Below are 18,422 nucleotides of genomic sequence, written 5' to 3'. Positions count from 1 at the left end.
GATTTCATTCAGTTCACTTTTGCAAAAAGGCACAAAGTGAGGGTGCTTTTAGGAGTACAGTTTTTGTTTTTGAGGTGAAGCAGGGTGCACGGTGGTCAGTTACCAGGTCTCGATCCTGAGGCAATGGCCATGAAGAGCATCCTGCGCATTCCCATCCAGAAGGGAAATGCTGTTGTGAGAATGGCAGTCTCCTCTATGTTCAGCTCTGTGACTGAAAGACATTGTTCAACAGCTGTGGATTTATAAGATGTTGCACATGAATACTTTGCCTGGGCTTATTTAGAAAAACTGGTCTAGGCTTCCACAGTTTGGGATTTATGGCTATATTTTTTGAACTTTATTAGGTGGCTCTCAGAGTTACTTTTCAGGTGGACATTGACTTCATGCCAGCTCTCTGAGATGATTTTCCTTAAAAATCATGGTTATACAGGATACATTTTGTAGTAGAGAGCAGGTGCCCACAGCAGAGCTCAGATGGATTGCATGTGAGCAGGAAGGGAGCAGAGACGAGAAGAAAACTGTATGTTCCACACAGCTCCATTGACAGCTGTGTGGCTCTCCAGGATGTGTCAACTACTGTTTTTATTTACAAAATGGACTTGAAGATCAGTTAGTAAACAAACCGCATCCTGTAGATAAGCGGCATTTTGTCTCTGAACAGTTCCATTTCCTAACTTCCTTTGTACTTTTATGTACAACTGCCGTGCCCGTGTTTGCTGTCATTTGGTTGTAATGAAATCCACTTTGGACGCGAAAGTGGAATCATTTCAGAGCCCTTCCTTTACAATAGTTTGGGAAAACACTTACAATGCCAGGTGATTTTGATTCCCTGCGAACTCCAACTCCTGTGTTTCCTTGAGGCAAGACTCCCTTGCTCTTGACCCTTATCACTTTAGGCTTGAGTCTTCAACCTTGCCGTGTAGACGTCAGCACTGTGTAATCTTTGACCTTCTCCCCTCTCTTCTAAGCTGTGGCCTGATTGTTTGTACCTTAGTGTTGCTATCAGTTTGGACCAGAAATCATGAATCTTTCCCTGACCTTGACCTCACTCCGGGTTGGCTTAAGGGAGAATCTGGATCTGCTGATGTATAAGCCCTAAATTATGTGAAAATTAATAACATTTAACCCTCAACTCCTTAAGTAAAGTAGTGGGGGAAAGAAGTGAATGTTTTATAGCTGTTGTAAATTATTTAGGAAATAGCTAAAAGATAAGTTTCTATTTAACTGAGGTTTAAAATAAAGTGCAGTGAAAGAGGGAGTGTAGGAAAGGAAAAAGTCATTTGAAAAAGCTCACTTTAACTGTATGCTGTGTTATTTTAACTTTGCCCTCTAGGCTTGGTTAAATAGTCATGTATTTTATGTCTTAAAAAACATATCCAGGAGTTCCTGCTGTGGCACAGTGGTTAAGGATCTGATGTTGCCTCAGCTGTGGCATAGGTCACAGCTGCAGCTCAGACTCTATCCCTGGCTTGGGAACTCCCATGTGCTGTGGGTGTCACCAAAAAGAAAGAAAGAAAAAGAGAAGGAAAGGAAACATATTCATGTTTATTAATTAGATTAAAAATTTGACAGTACACATTTTTTAATGTTAGAATTATTATGATTCTTGAAGAAATGATCTCACTTTAATAAGCATATTTCACAAACTCTATTTCCTGAGAACTGCTGCTTCTAGATGAAACATGCATAATATTTGGGGTTAACCCCTTTGTATTGATCATGCTTTCTTCCTAATAATTTGAAACACCTATCTACCTGACCTTTTGCAAGGTCACCACTGAGGGTTAGAATATCTTCAGAAATATGGAAGACGTGGAAGTACAGCACTTGTACTGTTCATCCATGTCTGCCTCGTGGGCAGACTGTGGTCTACTCCGTACCCCGGGATATGGCCCAGGGTCAGCTTGGACAGACCCGTTAGCACCCCTAGCCTGGGAAGAGATTTCGCTGTAGGAGGAAGTGGCCAGTGGGGGACATGGACTGTGGGACCCCGTGTTGTGTTGGGCACTGTGCTGGGGTAGAAGGGCCATCACCAGGTATGCTGGCTGGTATGGGATGGAGGAGCAGTAAAGGGGCCTGGGAGTGTGTGTGGTTTGGTTTGGAATCAACTGTCAAAGCCGATTCATTTCCTCACCCTTGGGACCATTTGGGTCCAATCAGGAGGGTCACCTGCTCTGCAGCAGAAGCAAGAACCTGGTGGTGAGCATTTCATCTTCAGCGAATGCTGGCTGAGCCTCTGACCTATGCCCAGTGTTTTTCTCCACCTAAGAACCCTGCAGCGGGCAAGAGCACCATAGATGACCTGGTCCTGCAGTTTTCATTCTGATGGCAAATAACACAACTTCTCAGGTGTCTCTGAGCTCTCCATCAGGTCTGTGCTCCTGGGGTCTCATGACTAGTAATTGGTGATCTTAATCTGGATTTCTCTGCTTCCGGTTTTCTAATATATGATTTTACTTAATGATTATGTGTTAAGGATATTTTCTCCCTATGTCTCCCCCAACCCCACAGCAGCTTTGCAAGGGCAGGGATCTGATCTTTGTGTTTTTCTTCCCCATGTCTCCCAAGCATCTAGACAGAGCGTCAGTCACGAAAGCTTTAGTCAATGTTTGCTGAATGTGTGTTCACACTGGGTTTGTTTGAACACTCTCACTCCCGAATCCTGTTGGAATTCCGAGGGCCTGGGGCCTTTTGGGGTGGGGCACTTGCTTCCCCCTTGTCTGTGGGGTGCTGTTGTTGGAGTCTATCCCCGAGTGCCTCCATAGATCTGCCCCTGCCCTGCCTTTGAGGTGCCCACAGAATCACGCTTTTGGTTCCTGGCTTCTCCACAGCCACAGCAGCAGTACCATTACTTAAAATCACACCCGCTTTCTCAGTAGGCTTTTGGGCACCTTTTCCCATTGGAGGAAGTCACCTGATTCTGTGCTGCACAGGAGGGCATCCAGGGAGGCTTGGAGCTGGGCAGCTGTCCTTGGGGAAGCAAAGCTGACGCCCTTGTTTGGACAGGTCGCCTTGCGGGATTGCTGGCTCTGCATGGAGTTGCTCATCTGTGATGACAGATGTTGGGCTGTTATTTAGTAACTCAGGTTTGTTTTCCTTTGCACACAAATAGACCTCCAGATCCTGAGTGCTTCCATCAGCAAGCATGGGAGCCCAGCAGCAGGCGAGGCATTTTCAGATGCCTTGGATGAGGCATGGAGAGAGAACCTTCAGAGTGTGTGTTGAGGGCCTCCCCAGTTTTCCTTCTTAGGGAACATCAGTGTGTAAGCACCACCTTTCTTCAGAACCACGGCCCAGGTGCTCGGATGCCCTGTTGTAGCCGATGTGGGCCCAGGGATGAACTCGGCCAGATTCTCTCTGGGACGGAAACGTTTTGGTGGCAGAAATAGACCACAAACAAGTTATAAAGTCAACCGGTGATAGTGCCATGAAGAAGAATGAATGAATAACTGGGGGTGGCACTGTCGGGGGCGGGGGATGGGTGGTGCTTGGGTTGGGCTCTCAGAGAAGGCCTTTCAGAAGAGGGGACGTTTGCCCTGAGAGCACAAGTCAACCAGGAGATGGGGCAATGTGATGGCAGGAGAGTGAAGGTGGAAAGGCCCCTAGGCGGGAGCCATCTCGGGGTGTGTCTGGGTGGGGGCAGGGCTGCTTATTCATCCCACACTTACTGGTTCCTGCCCTGTGCCAGGCACTGTTCTAGGGCAGCAAGAGAGCTATGGCTGCAGTGAAATGCTGCCTTCATTGGAGCCTTTGTTAAGGGAGGGCGAGCCTGGGTGTACTGGGTGGGGTGCTCTTTTCTATAGGGTGCTCAGAGGGGGTCTCTAGGCAGACAGTAAGATTGGATTTAGGCAGAGACCGGAAGGAAGGGGTACTGGAAAGCCAGGAGGCTGCAGGGCTGGGAGCATAGTAAGGACCTTGGCTTTGACTGGGACAGGAGATGGCGGGGTACTGAGAGGAGGAGGGACACCAGTGTCTGAGTCACTAATAGACTCTGGGGCACAGACAGCAGCAGGGAGACTAGTAGGAGGCGATAGTTGCCATGATCCAGGGTAGAATATGCATCTTTGACCAGGATGGTGGTTGAAATTGTTGGGAGAAGCAGTTGGAATCCCAAAGTGCCAACAGGACTGGCGGATGCCTTTAGGATGTGTATGGGATGGCAGAGAAGGAGGAAGAGACAGGTCACGGGGATAGAGCTATAAGCCAGGGACAGAGGAGTTCCCGTCGTGGCGCAGTGGTTAACGAATCCGACTAGGAACCATGAGGTTGAGGGTTCGATCCCTGCCCTTGCTCAGTGGGTTAACGATCTGGCGTTGCTGTGAACTGTGGTGTAGGTTGCAGACGCGGCTCAGATCCCGCGTTGCTGTGGCTCTGGCGTAGGCCAGTGGCTACAGCTCCGATTCGACCCCTAGCCTGGGGACCTCCATATGCCGTGGGAGCGGCCCCAAAGAAATCGCAAAAAAAAAAAAAAAAAAGCCAGGGACAGAGAGTGGACACAATCAGACCATCACATGGGACAGAACAAAACAAGGATTTTTGTGTTGAAAAGTTAGAAGAGAGTTTAGAAGAAGGGATGTGAGATGACATAGTGACGACATTAGCAGTAGCAACTAATGTTTATTGAGCACTTATTCTGTGCCAGCTCTTACGACAAGCCTGCAAGAGTCAGCTCCACTGTTATAGCCATTCTATAGACGAGGACACAGGACAAAGAGCTTTGGTATCTTGCCCTATACTACACCTTTAATAAGGGGACCAAATTTGATACAATGATGCAGGTCCTAGTGTGTATGTTATTGTTTCTTTAGGGAAGTTACCATGTCTTTGGGTAACTATGTCCACACTCAAGAGCTTAAGAAACATTTCGATAATTAACAGTTGTTTGGGAGTGGGGCCAGAGACAATTTAGGTATTAAAATCTCACTAAGTCTCTGTCCATTAAATTACTCATGTACCTCTTCCTGCCATGGGCCCCTCAAAAATGATCATAGGGACATTTCCCCTTATCTATAAAGTATGTTCATGCACAGAAAATCCACAGAGAACCACAGGCTTGCAGGTTTCTACATGGAAGCTCTCACACCATGGTCAGAAGATAAGAGCCTAGTTAAAAAAAAATTATTATAGATTCTTGGCTACAGCTACTAGGTAATCTCTTTATAAAGCTTGGTGTAGGAGTTCCTATTGTGGCTCAGCAGTCACAAACTCGACTAGTACCCATGAAGACATGGGTTCGATCCTTGGCCTTGCCCAGTGGGTTAAGGATCTGGCGTTGCCATGAGCTATGGTATAGGTTGCAGACATGGCTCCGATCCCACGTTGCTATGGCTGTTGTGTAGGCTGGCAGCTGCAGCTCCAATTCAACCCCAAGCCTGAGAACCTCCCTATGCCACTGGTGTAGCCCTATAAAAAAGCAAAAAAAAAAAAAAAAAAAAAAAAAGGAAAAAAACTTGGTGTAATTTCTATGAGACATTTATTTTGTTGCTCTCAGTTTGTTATCTTGACATTGTTGCCTTTGAAGATGGTATAGAATGATTGACTTAATCACAGACCAGGTATTTCTCAAGGTTCATTTGTTATCTCCACATCATTTTCTCATTTCTTTCGGCTATGGGGCTCTGGCTGAAGGAGGGATTGGGAGGCCGTCAAAGACAGGAGAGAATGTGGTAGAAATGAGTGTTTACTGCAGGAGAGCACCGACGGCTTCTATTATAGTCTTGGGGGTGCTTGGCAGGGATCGTGTAGGAACATGAACTAGCAGGCCCCACCCTTGATGAACACGGAGGGATTAAGGAGGGATGGTGGTGTTGAAGTTGGTATTACCTGAATTTGTCGTGGTGGTGCAGTGTTAAGGATCCAGCATTGTCACTGTTGTGGCTCAGATTGAACCTGTGGTGCAGGTTTGGTCCCTGGCCCCAAAACTTTGGCATGCTGTGGGCATGATCAAAAAGAAGAAAGTTGGTATTTTCTGGAAATGTAACACATGCCCCCTAACCTCTTGCCATTTGAGATTTTGAAGCCCTACTTGTGTTTTGCAAGAGTCAAGAGGGGACCAGTTAATAGCTCTGATTGTCTTATCTCTGGAGAGAATTTATATCTCAATTCACCAGAAGACAGCTCTGATATTATGCAACAAGACTGGTTTGATTCTTGTTTCTCCTTCCTGTACTCTGTTCCTATTTAATTCTTGCATTAAAACCATTCCTGGTAAATTAGACCATGCTCTGTGCTCAGGCCTTATTTTGAAGAAAGTATAAAAATTTGATAGCCTCTTAACTGTCATGGTGATTTCTGACTTTCCTAAGGGACCATGTGCTTGAGCAAGGCTTGTTCGTTTGCAAGAACCAGCCTCCCTGGGCCTGGGAAGTGGTGAAAGATGCTGTGTGCCAGGCGGGGAGCCATGGGAAATGGCTGGACCAGGGGACTTCTGCCAGGATGCAGCCTATTAATTGTTGATTTGTTCTGTTTAGAAATTCGAAAAGTGATATTAAGGATTAAAGTTGTACCTTCCCTTCTAAGACTTCTGTCATGGCCATATAAAGTTTGAGTATGGTGTTCTCAATTTAAAAGTAGACAGTTGAGAGTTCCCATTGTGGCTCGGTGGTAACGAACCCAGCTAGTATCCATAAGGACTCAGGTTCTATCCTTGGCCTCGCTCATTGGGTTAAGGATCTGGCGTTGCTATGAGCTGTGATGTAGGTCGCAGATGTGGCTTGGATTCTGTGTTGCTGTGGCTGAGCTATAGGCTGGTGGCTCTAGCTCTGATTCGACCCCTAGCCGGGAGCTTCCATATGCCAAAGGTGCAGCCCTAAAAAGACAACAAATATTTAAAATTAAAAAAATAAAAAGTAAAAGTGGACAACTGCAAAATTCCACTTCTTTGGGAAATCCATTGCCCCTTCCACCCCAATTCCACAGTTTTTAGATAAACCGGTAGCCCCCATTCTAACAACAAGTAGGAAGCTTTGATTTTTATGATTTTCTTTTAGGAGGTGGAAGATACAGAGGGTGACTCAGCAGATGGGAATTTCTTTAATAACACACTGGGTGTGTGAACTTTCTCGCTGCTCCTCACAACAGCTCTGCAAAATGCCCTCTGCCTGCTGGGGGGCCAGACCTGGAGACCAAGAGAAGCAGCAGCAAACTTGCCCAAAGGAATCTGAAGGATTCTCTTTGTTTCAGTTGTTTTCCCTCTGTCTTGGAAAATACGGATGCAAATCCAGTCCTGGTTCTGCAGCTGCTGAAGCAAAGCAGGCTTTTTATGAATGAGGCCCAGGAGGGGGAGGAGAGGGCTTGTGTTACACCAGCAGTTGGTTGGGTAATGCATTTCATTCACTCCCAGCCATTTAGCCCCGGCTGGATTTTAAAGGATATTGTTCATTTCGGGTGATTCAAACTAGACTTCCCCCCCCGGGCAACTGTCTCTACATCAGGACACTAAGCATGTGTGTGCATTCCTGGGTTTGTTTCGAGTGTTTGTTCATTTAGTTGGGGAAACAGTAGGAGAAGTGAACTGGGAAAAGGGATGGAGAGGCTTTGCCGTCCCTGAGGCCTTGGTCACTTCTGGGTCCCCATGCCACCCAAGGGGAGGCAGGCGGGGCTCCTGTGCAGCCCCAGAGTCTGAGAGTGGTGAGCTGATGAGGGGCCACTGCTCCCTGGGGTCTGCCCCAGTCTTCCCTGCCCCATCCCTCTCCTGCTCCCACTGGGCCGCTCATTATTTCTGGCACTCGAAGCCTCATTGTTGTGGCCACAGTGTTGTGTGAATTGGAAGCTGTGTGACAATGCCAGCCCCCCTTCCTTGCCACCGCTTCCTGCTGGGAGCAGAACGAAGAGGGCAGGCATTGTCTTAAGCATAAATGAATTGCTATCAAAACAAACACCAGGGAGAGGGGTGGCCTGCTTACAGCTGCCCCAGCCCAGCAGAGGGCCGCAGTGCTCACAAAGAGCGCTTTAGGTCTGGACAAGGCCTTTCCTCAACCATCCAATACACAGAGAGCAAATCTCAAACTTCTTGGCCTTCAAAATGATTCCCCAAACCAGAAATGCTGGATTTGTGTCCTGGAGCACGTTTTGGGCTAGAGAATTACCCCGAGGTATCATAGCTGTATATACAGGGGAAAATTCTGTTGTAAAGTTTTGCTGCCAAAGAAGCCAAGCTCTCCTTCCTCCTATGTGGACACTGAGAAGAAAATTAGAGAGGATTAAGCTGTTATTTTGTCACAGCTTTTAAATAGGATCCCTCCCCCCGTTGCTAGTGGCAACCAGGTGTTTTGAGACACCTGATGCCTGACATCACTGAGCCTCTCCAGATGTGCTGAGTGGCTTTCTTTTGCTCTTCTGGTTTTGATGTTGTATAAACACAACTGGTAATGACACTGACACCATTGCCCAGTGCCAGTGTAGAAGCTCATCATTGCATGCCTAACTCATTTTCCTGGTTGCCCTGGTTTCTCTCCTGTGTGGGTGTCATGTGTCCCATTACCATGACATGGCCCCACAACTTTGATACCACATCTGTTTGGTATGAGCTGGGTTTTCCCACCATAAAAGGAAAGTCTTTCATTGCAGTTATACCAAAGGAAGGGATTAGAAGGACCCTGTTGAGGACTTGACATAAGCAGCAAGTCTTGGGTCCTAATTGCCCGATCTCTCTTTTTGGCCAGCAGCCAACATGATGTCACTGTGTCCACATCCTGAGGGTCTGAATTAAAGGCACAGCACATGGCCCAACTCTGGGTGAGGTGGGTACAGCCATGGGCTTTGGCTTTGAAGTTCAGTTGGGGTCCTGATTAGGAAAAAGTCATGGTGAGCTGGAGCAGGGTATGGCTGGCAGGTTCTAAGACAGGATTCTGGCCTGAGGCTTACCCTAGCAATGGCAGGTCACTTCAGCTCACAGACGAGGCCTTGGAAGGACTTCAGGATTAAGGAAGGAGAAGGAGTGGAGGCAGACTGCAGTAAGAAATAGAAGAAGGAAAAGGAAAGACCTGCCATAGAAGGAGAGGGGGTACAGCATTCCCACAAGGGATATTTTCTTATTTTGGACATTGAGGTATTGTATTGGGTGACTGAGTCACTGGTGCAAAATCATTTTATTGAAGAAGCACACCGTGGATGGCCCAGTGGTTAAGTTGTCTACAGAGATGGGGACTGTAGCCTCCTCTTTCTGAAAGCTAGGTAGAAAATGGAAGAGGGAAGATAAAACAGGTCTGAGGAATGTTTGGAGTTTTGGGTTTTTTTGGCTTAGGGGTGGAGAGAGCCAGAACTGTCAGGTTCAAAAAGTGTCTCAGAGATGTCTTGACCAACAGCAACTTTGGGGAGCAAAGTGTATGTGGGCTTTGAATTATAGTTTCTTGAAAGACAAGACTCATGTGCACAAATTCACATTTGAAAGATTGTATCGCATTGTAGCTACCAACCTGAATACCTGCATTTTCCCTGTGCATTGGATTTGTCTCGCATCATTGAAAGAGAAGTTTTTTGCTTGATTATCCAAATAATCAAAGCTCACCTCTTAGGTTGCAAGATATTTAAAATTTTCTTTTAATTGCTATTGATTGACAGCACTTGGCTGTCTTTAATATCATTTTCTTGGCAACACAGAGCACTATTATGAAACCTGATGCCTTAGAATCTGTTGTTGCCATGTGGGGCTCTGACTTTTTCTTGAATTAAATAGCCCCTGACATCTATGCATATTTATATTTGATGCATTTGGTGTGCTCTCCCTGTATGCACCAATCACAAATTCTGATCTTAGTCTATCTCTCAGTAAAGTAGATAACTGTGGATTTTTGTAAATGATTTTCCATGAAGCTCAGAGGACTTTTGCAATTGCTTTTATGTTGGCATCAGGGTCCAAGTGTTTCATGGTTGAAATACTAGCATTCTGTCCATCAGGTACATGGAACATTACTATAAACACAGTCGGATATGAACTCCAAATGGGAAAGATTTCTATTTAATGATTTTAGGTTTTGAGCCACTTCTGTTTATATCATTACATTTTTTTCCTCTCTCATGTTCATGGTCTTCAACGAGTCAGACCTCCTAAGAACTTTTGATTCATGTATCTCACTTTTTCCACACATAGCTGCTTAGTTTTTCCAGACAGGAGTTGTGCTACTTCAAATGAAAAGTAAATGTAATAATGTAATGTTCTACCTATAATTGTTTGTTTCCACTTTAGGCTGACACTGAACTAATGATTTTTTAATTGTACCTGGCCTGAAACACAATGAAAAAGTGGTTTCCTACTGTTTCTTTCCTTTTTTTTTTTTTTTTTTTTTTTTTCCCCTCAAGCTGGATTCAGTAACTTGAAGGTAGTTAAAAATGTACAGATCTTAGTAAGGACTTAACATCCCATAATCATGAGTTAACCTAGCAGGGCTCATGTATAATAGCTAAATGGGATGTAAGAACACCGAGGTAACGAGTAGCCTGTTTTATATTATTTATTAAGAGGAATAAAAAACTTTTTCACCTAGTTCTAGAATGCCATGAAATGTCTGAGGCATGATGACCATGCCATTTTGCAGGGTTAGCTTCCATCCTGAGTAGTGTTGCATGTAGCTGGTATTCCAAAGTTTGGATTGGATCTAAAGGGATTTGGGGGGCACGTGTGAAAGAGAAGAAATACGTCTTTAAGTTTTAAAAGAAAGGCAGTAGTTTGTTTGTTGATGTGCTTCGAGGCTACAGAGGATGAAGCATGTTCTGCAGGGGAAGTAAAGTGTATGTGTGGTGGGGGTGGGGTTGTGGGGGAAGGACTGCGCATACACAGCAGCATGTGAACGGGATTGCAAGCTGGAAGGAAGGGTGCCAGGACCATCCAGCCACTCAGAAAATCCTTGCTAATTGGGAGGGGATAAACAAAAATGGGAGATTCTCACAGATAAGAAATCCAGGATAACTATTCACCAGAATTTGAACCCATCATTACATCCAAGGACATTTTCTTTTGGGGGTGGTTTTGTAGTTAAGGTTTGCATTTACATGATGCGTGATTCCAGATCTTGAGGTATGAATGGAGTATTACAAGGATGCTCGTCAACGAGCAGGTTAAATTTAAGTGGAAGATACTCCCATTGAAACTTTTTGCTACCATAGTTGGCAAGCAAGTGAAAAGTTAAAAGAAATTTGGATAGGTCTTGTTCCCCACCTCTTTCAAAAGCTGCTTTTTGCTTTGGATGGAATGTTTCTTATTTTTCACAGAGCTGATGTTTCTCTAGGGTTATTTGCCCTGACCATTTGCCCTCATGCTCCCTGCATTTGGGCAGAGCAACAAGACCAGACTTGCAAATGGCAGGCCGTATTTTAATGTGCTTTTATGTTCATCCTTTCCAGAAGGTTCTGGTGTGTTTATATGGTACCCTTGTGTGTGTGTGTGTGTGTGTGTGTGTGTGTGTGTGAGATTCAAGGCACTTGGCATCTGCCCACCATCACTGCCACCTCCACTGAAATGCAGCCCCTCTTGTCTTTCTTGGTTGCCCTGTAAGTGGCCACCTGTGTGAACTCCAAGAAGGTCATGGAGAAGGATTTGTTTTGCTGTCTTGCTAAACCAATTAAACCTTTAATCATGGCCCTTAAAAGAAACTCTAAAATCCTAAAGCTGGTCTAAATTATTGTCATAAATTATTGTTTGTTAGCTAACATAAAAGGCTCAAGTACCCTTTTCTTTCTGGTTGGTGAGCTTTACAGCCAAACCCCTTTCTAACGGTCTTAGCTTGTTAGGGGGACAATGCATTTTGGGGCCTTTTAACTGGAAAGGCACCCTCCATGGCCCTTCTGCAGGGTGGGCATTAGACAGAATTTGTTTGACATGGGGAGCAGGCAGGATGCCGGTGCAAACATGTGTTTGTGAGGGGCCAGAGTCACCCACACACATTCCTTTCCAGCCCCTGGTTCCTATCTGATTCAAGTTTCTTTCTTTCTTTCTTTCTTTTTTTTCTCTTTTTGTCTTTTTAGGGCCACACTGACAGCATATGGAGGTTCCCAGGCTAGGGGTCAAATCTGAGCTGTAGCCGCTGGCCTATGCCGCAGCCACAGCAACGCCAGATTTGAGCCACATCTGTGACCTACACCACAGCTCACGGCAACTCTAGATCTTTCACCCGCTGAGCAAGGCCAGGGATTGAACCTACAACCTCATGGCTCCTAGTTGAATTTGTTTCTGCTGTGCCATGATGGGAGCTCCTGTTTCAATTTTCTATATGAGTCTTTGTCTTAATCTTTTCTGTGCTTTTGGTGGACTAATTAGGAACATTGTGGGGAGGCTGGGATGGGCTGGCACAGTGATTTTGCTGAGGCTTAAGAGTAGGCCAATGGTCCAGGCTTGTCTTATGCATCAGAGAAAGGTGCAGAAAGAGTCATGTATCCTCTGTCACCCCTTCCAGCCCCTCCCATCAGGCCCCTGGCTCCAGGAAAAGGCCTTCATGCTGCCTACCAGCTCTGGAGTGTGGCCTGAGGCTCTGGGAACTCTCCAAAGAGGCCCCCTTCTGATGGTTGCCACCTGCCTTGTACAGCTAATCCATGAGCTCTCAGGACAAAACACAGCCTCTCTCCCTGCCCCCATCTCCTCTCTTCTCCTTTCTCATATTTGGAAGGTTTGGGGCTAGCCTGAAGGAACAGTGGGAGACCGGGTGCAGGAGGAAGAGCCAGGAGAAAATTAACAATGCTTCTGTCAGAGGTGTGCAGAAATCTCTCTGAAGATAGAGATTTAATTCCAATGAGGTGTCTATCTGCTAGGTCCCCAATGATGTGGACTGACCTCCATGTGCCTCACTGACTCAGTGAGGTCAGCCCACCGTGCATTGTCTCTGCTGGTGTTTCCAGCTTAAAGTGCTGTAACCTCCCTTCCCTACATTTGTTTCTTGATAAGAGCTATAAATTTTTTTTTTTTTAAATTCTGGTTGAATAATAAGAGCCCTTTTCTGTAACTGGCTTGTGTGGGAATAAATGAACACCCTCTAATAGGTGTTGCCAGAACTCCAGTGGGGATTCTCGCATGGTGGTTTTCAGCACTGAGAGGAGGAAAGCTAGGGATACCTCTGTTCCTGGTCCTTCTTGTGGATTCATGCTGAAAGCCAAGAGCGGTCCTATGGCTGGAAAAGGCATTAGTAAGAGATAGCCAAGGGTGTGTATTTACCAACATTAGGTGTCCATAAAAGATTGGTATAAGTGTTTTAGGACACACCTGACCCTAAACCTGATGTAGTAGTTAGTATCATGCAAGGTGAAAATTTTATAACATCTGATGTGATGTGCTCTGTGGGAAGTGAAGTCAGAGCTGCCTTGCTCACTCTGGGCCCTCTTAGATCATTCCCCCGTGCCTGTCTCACAACTGCTCAATAAAATGTTTTGTTAGTAGTAGCAGGATGAGATTTTTATAAATTCAAATAAACCGGAGGTAGTTCCACATTTTTAGTAGCTGAATACATATCGATCATAAAGCTTAGGGCATTGAACACAGGAATCCTGGATGTATTAACAGAGGAACCACATCATGTGATGGATTCTTTATCCTTTGGAGCTTCCCTTTGCCTCTCTGAGCCATACATGGTCTATGCAGCATTCTAGAGGCTTTCCCTATGCAACATTATGCAATAAATGTATTCCTTTGTGGCTGAGGCATTTTGGTTGCATGGAGCTTGTTAGAGTTAAATTTAGATTCCCCACATAGTTTCAAGTGTGGATGTATCCTCAGAGAAGGGGGTAGGGGTCAAAACCATCAACTGCTGCCAGGTGGGGTTCCATCCTCATGCCATCATGTACTTGCTGTGATAGCTGTGCCTCTGTTTCCCTCTCTGTAAGATGGCATGGATGGTAGTACCCCCCCCCGCCCCCTACTGAGGGTTTATGAGGTGTAAATGAACCAATGCATGTGAGGAGTTTACAGTGGTGCCTGGACCATAGTAGAACACCGTCTTTTTAAGTGGAAACCATCGTCGCTTTTGTCCACATCACCAGTCATTAATGCATGCCCTGTCCTCTTGCGTTTTTCTCCCTTCATCCAGCAGGAGGATTTTCTGTCAAACAAAAGAAAGCCTCTGTGTTTCACATAATGTTGTAAGTTCAGAGGAAACAGCAGCAGCTGTGTGAAAATAGTAACATTCCTTGCAAAGTCATTATTTGTGAATTTAGTCAGAATGTCTGATCCACTCTTTTCCTTATAGACATTGCCTTATAATTGGAAAATTCTCTAAGAGCAGCTCCAGTGAACATTATTTTTTGATGGTTGAGGTGTCACTTTTGTGTGGTGAAGCAATTTTGATACCAAGACACCAAATAGATGTTGTTCAGAACAGGCATTTGGGACAGCCTGGCAAGGGACAGCGTGATGATGGATATCCCCATGAGGACCTTAGCTCAACCCACAGTAGAGACATATTTGTGGGTTTCAGATCTATTAATATTAAAAAAAACTTTAATAATAAGGTATTGGGATATCAGCACCAAATTAGATAACCACAGTTAAATAGTCTTTCATTAATTCTGAAACCTGAAGTTGAAAGATTTCCATTTTCCTCATCAATATGTTTATCTCCCTCAAAAATGTTTCCAGCTGTGGGATAATTGTGAGAAATCATTTCACTTTGAAATTTTTTTTTCCTTTTGGCTGCACTAGCAGCATGTGAAAGTTCCAAGGATCAAACCCATGCCACAGAAATGACCTGAGCCACAGCAGTGACAATGCTGGATCCTTAAACCACTAGGCTACCAGGGAATTCCTCACTTTGATTTTTGTTTTTGTTTTTGTTTTTGTTTGGTCTTTTTAGGGCCACACTTGCAGCATATGGAAGTTCCCAGGCTAGAGGTTGAATCAGAGCTGCAGCTGCTGGCCACAGCCACAGCCACACCAAATCCGAGCCGCATCTGCAACCTACACCACAGTTCACGGCAATGCCTGATCGTTAATCCACTGAGCGAGGCCAGGGATCAAACCCACGTCCTCATGGATATTAGCTGGGTTCGTTAGCACTGAGCCACAGTGGGAACTCCCTCTCACTTTAATTTTTAATATTGCCAGTGCAGAAGTTTTGAGTTGAAAGAGCAGTGGTGACAAGAATGACTAGCCCTCTGGGATTACTGTGTATACCTGTGTCGCCAACAACACATGGGGACTCAAGAGGCAGATGAGTGTTAAATGCATCCACTGAGAACACTGCAGGCCATTATGGGTTCTGGTATTGGTGTCATGATAATGAATATGAATGAACTTCATCTAGAGTCTGTGCAGGGACAGGGGAGGTATGGTCCTGAAAGATTCCTATCAGACAATTAAAATTAGAGGCTTTTAAAATGCACACCTATCTTCTTCCAGGTGCTACGTGGCTGCAGGGTTGTCCTGGCATGGAAAAGAAAATTCTGAGCAGAGCATGTATCCCAGAGCTCTGGCTGAGCCCCTTTGACATTGCACAGTGCCCTGACCCTATCTCTCCACCCGCATGTATGGGACGAGGAAGCAGCCTGGGGACAGCACAGGGATGGGAACTGGCCAGCATGACTACATGGCACTGGGAGGTTTGCAGACCTCCTGTTGTAAGCTCAGATCAGTCTTTTCCAGGGCAACTGAGATCAGACTCCTTTAGCACAGGATCAGGGCTTACCTGCACGCAGGTGGGTCTGAGAGAGGAGCCAGGCAGGCAGTGTGAATGAAGTCCCTGCCCCCTAACCCTGCCAGCTCAAGAGGCTTGCCCAGTGCCCAGGCCTTGGGAGCACTGCTTGGCCTGCTGGGCACGAGATGTGAACTACTGCAGTGAACTGGCAGTGAGTTAGCAGGCTCTGTAATTGCTGTTTCCCCCCCACACACACATTCCATGTTTTTTAAATGCTGCTGAATAGACACTGGATTACAGATCTTGTGCAAATAATCTTAACCACAGAGAAGTCTAGTTTGGGTTTTGAGGAACATGTAAAGAAAAATGTTGGTCGGTTGCATTTTCCAGTGTAAAGGGCTGCATGAGGGCTCTGCCGTGAGAGCCAGAAGTGTCCACAGAGCCGTCAGGGATGGCCTGCCGGGGACATAGCTGCTTTGGAGGGAAGTGGTTCCAGTGGGTTTCCCACCCTCCATCCTTGTCGCCAAACTTGTGTTCCCTGTGTTGTGTTTGCTAATGTGATGAAAACCCATTCCCCCTACCATGGGCCTAGGTAGGCGAAGAACATGGATGTACAGGACGAACACAGGGCTTGGGTCAGCTCAGTAGGGGCGCTCTGTCCTGAGGAGCATCCAAACAGGTCCTCACCTGGGGGAATTTGGGATCCACTCAGCAAAAAGTGGTCAGGAGAGGTCATAAAAGTCACTTTTATGGTTAGGGTGAAGGCCCATATTACTCTAGCCTCAGAAAATGGGACCCAGGGTATTCAACCTATGACAGAAGGTATAAGGGGTGGAGCCAGTTTTTTCCTGGCGTCTCTGAGTAACCCAACCAGGGCCTTGCTCTCTGCTTTCTAGGGGTTGATAGCTATGCTCTTTCCTTAGTATGCGCATTGTATCAATCCACTGTGTTAGAACCTAATTATTGCCGAATTGCTACCCAAGGTGAAGCTGGCATTGAAATATTTTAGGTAAGATTCCCCACCCATCCCCAAATCAAAAGTCTACCTTTTTTTTTTTTTTTTCTTTTTCTTTTCCTATTTTTTTCTTCCCTAGGCAGAAGTCTGCCATTTTAAGGTGGAACATCAACATGTTTTATTTTAGTCTTTTTTGGATAATTTAATCTGGGGTAGAGCAATACTTCCTGAATGTTTATGTATGTATCTGGCCATCCCTTTATATTCTATTTATAAGTGAGCAATTTGCTTGGAAATCAAAGCTTCTAAATGAGTCTTCTTAAGTTTGTTTCAAGGGTTGACCAACCACAGCCCACACTACCCAATCTAGCCCATCATACCTGTTTTCATAATCAAATTGTATTGAATACAATCATCCTCATTTGCTTACCTCTGTGGCTGCTTTCTTGCTACAATGGCAGTACTAAGTAGTTGCAACACAAACAGCATGGCTTTCAAATTACTTTACAGAAGAAAGTTTGCTGAACATTAGTGTGTTTGGTAGAGGCATAACTAGTTTCTCCTCAAACACCTCCATGTCCAAGGCACTGATCATCTTATGAGGTGACTCAGACCATTTTCAGACAACCTAAGGATGCCAAAAGAGTCTTCCTTTATAGAAAACAAAACAAAACCCTACTTCCTTATAACTTGGTTCCTTTATGTTGGTTCTGTTTGTATCTTATGAAGCATAAAAAATAAGTCAGATATCCCTTCAAGATAATTGAATATATGAAGACATCTATTCTGTACCCTTTGAATAGTTCCTTCTCCAGATTAAACATTTCCTGTTTGTTTTTAAAAACCTGTTCTTTACTCCAAAGCTTTTAGTCTCCATATGATAAGTTCTAGTTTAACAATCCTCTAAACCATGTCCTTGAGAATTAAAAGGACATCGTTTAGAGTCATAGCCATTAGAAGTTAGACCCAGACTGTTGACCAGCCTTATTTTAGACGCCATGGCCCCCGGGATGCAGCTGAAAACGGTGTCATCATCTTGGAAGTCGCTGACATGGGCCAGCAGAGCACTTTGAACTTTGACCTTGTCAGCTGTTAGCCATGTCACCAATATATTATGCTTACATTGCTGTTTTCAGAACTTCGTTGTGTAAGATTTGAACCCTCTTTCCAAACTTGGTCTTTTTTTTTTTTTTTTTTTTTTTTTTTTTAATCTTAAATCCATACACCCACTTCCTTTCTTTTATGTTGTTCTAATCTTCAGCTGAAACGCAGTGGTTTCAGTGGCTCTATAGATAGTGCTGGTGAATCCGGAGCTTCTCTTTAGATGTCTTCATCATCTTCTTTGACTTGAATGAGGGTTACTACCTGGTGGCATGGAAGTTTTGACTTGACTTGTGCTGTTTTTCTGTATCCATATGCCTTTTTATGTTATGCAATTCTGGTGCTTTGATACCTTGAGGTCTTGCCAACTCTGGAGAGACTGCACTTCCCAGAAATAGCCAATTTCTAGGGCCAGGAAGTGAGCTCACCTTTCATATGCAAATTAAGCAACCCAGAGCCCTTGCCCTTATCCCTTCCACCTTCTGTATAGGGCTCTCACACTCAGGGCATTATCCACCTGCCCTGCTCACCCCAGGGCCAGGTACCAGACAACTTGGGACAGCCCTCCACCACAGAGCCCACTGAAATATTCACCCCTAGCCAGTCCTAAGCCTGCTTACCCTGCCTCACCCATCCTTTCCTGTAGAAGCTACAGTTGAAGCACTTTTTCATGTTTTCCTCTGTTCCCTCTGCCCGCTGCCTGTCCCAGTGCCTGTCCTGGTGCGTGAGCAATTCTCTAGTGTCATGGCATGGCACAGCACCCCTCTCGGGAACTGTGAGTAACAGACTATCTTCCCAGTGGCAGTCATCTCCTG

General features: G+C 45.3%; 1 protein-coding gene across 4 annotated transcripts in view; it reads left to right on the top strand.

The window, feature by feature from the left end:
- The window catches only part of IGF1R (insulin like growth factor 1 receptor), a 307,416-nt gene that overhangs the window by 144,467 nt on the left and 144,527 nt on the right, over positions 1-18,422 (top strand).

Source organism: Sus scrofa, chromosome 1 (genome assembly GCF_000003025.6).
Source record: "Sus scrofa isolate TJ Tabasco breed Duroc chromosome 1, Sscrofa11.1, whole genome shotgun sequence".
Lineage (NCBI taxonomy): Eukaryota > Metazoa > Chordata > Mammalia > Artiodactyla > Suidae > Sus > Sus scrofa.
The sequence above is the reverse complement of the archived record's forward strand: the minus strand, read 5'-3'. Positions and strand labels throughout refer to the sequence as shown.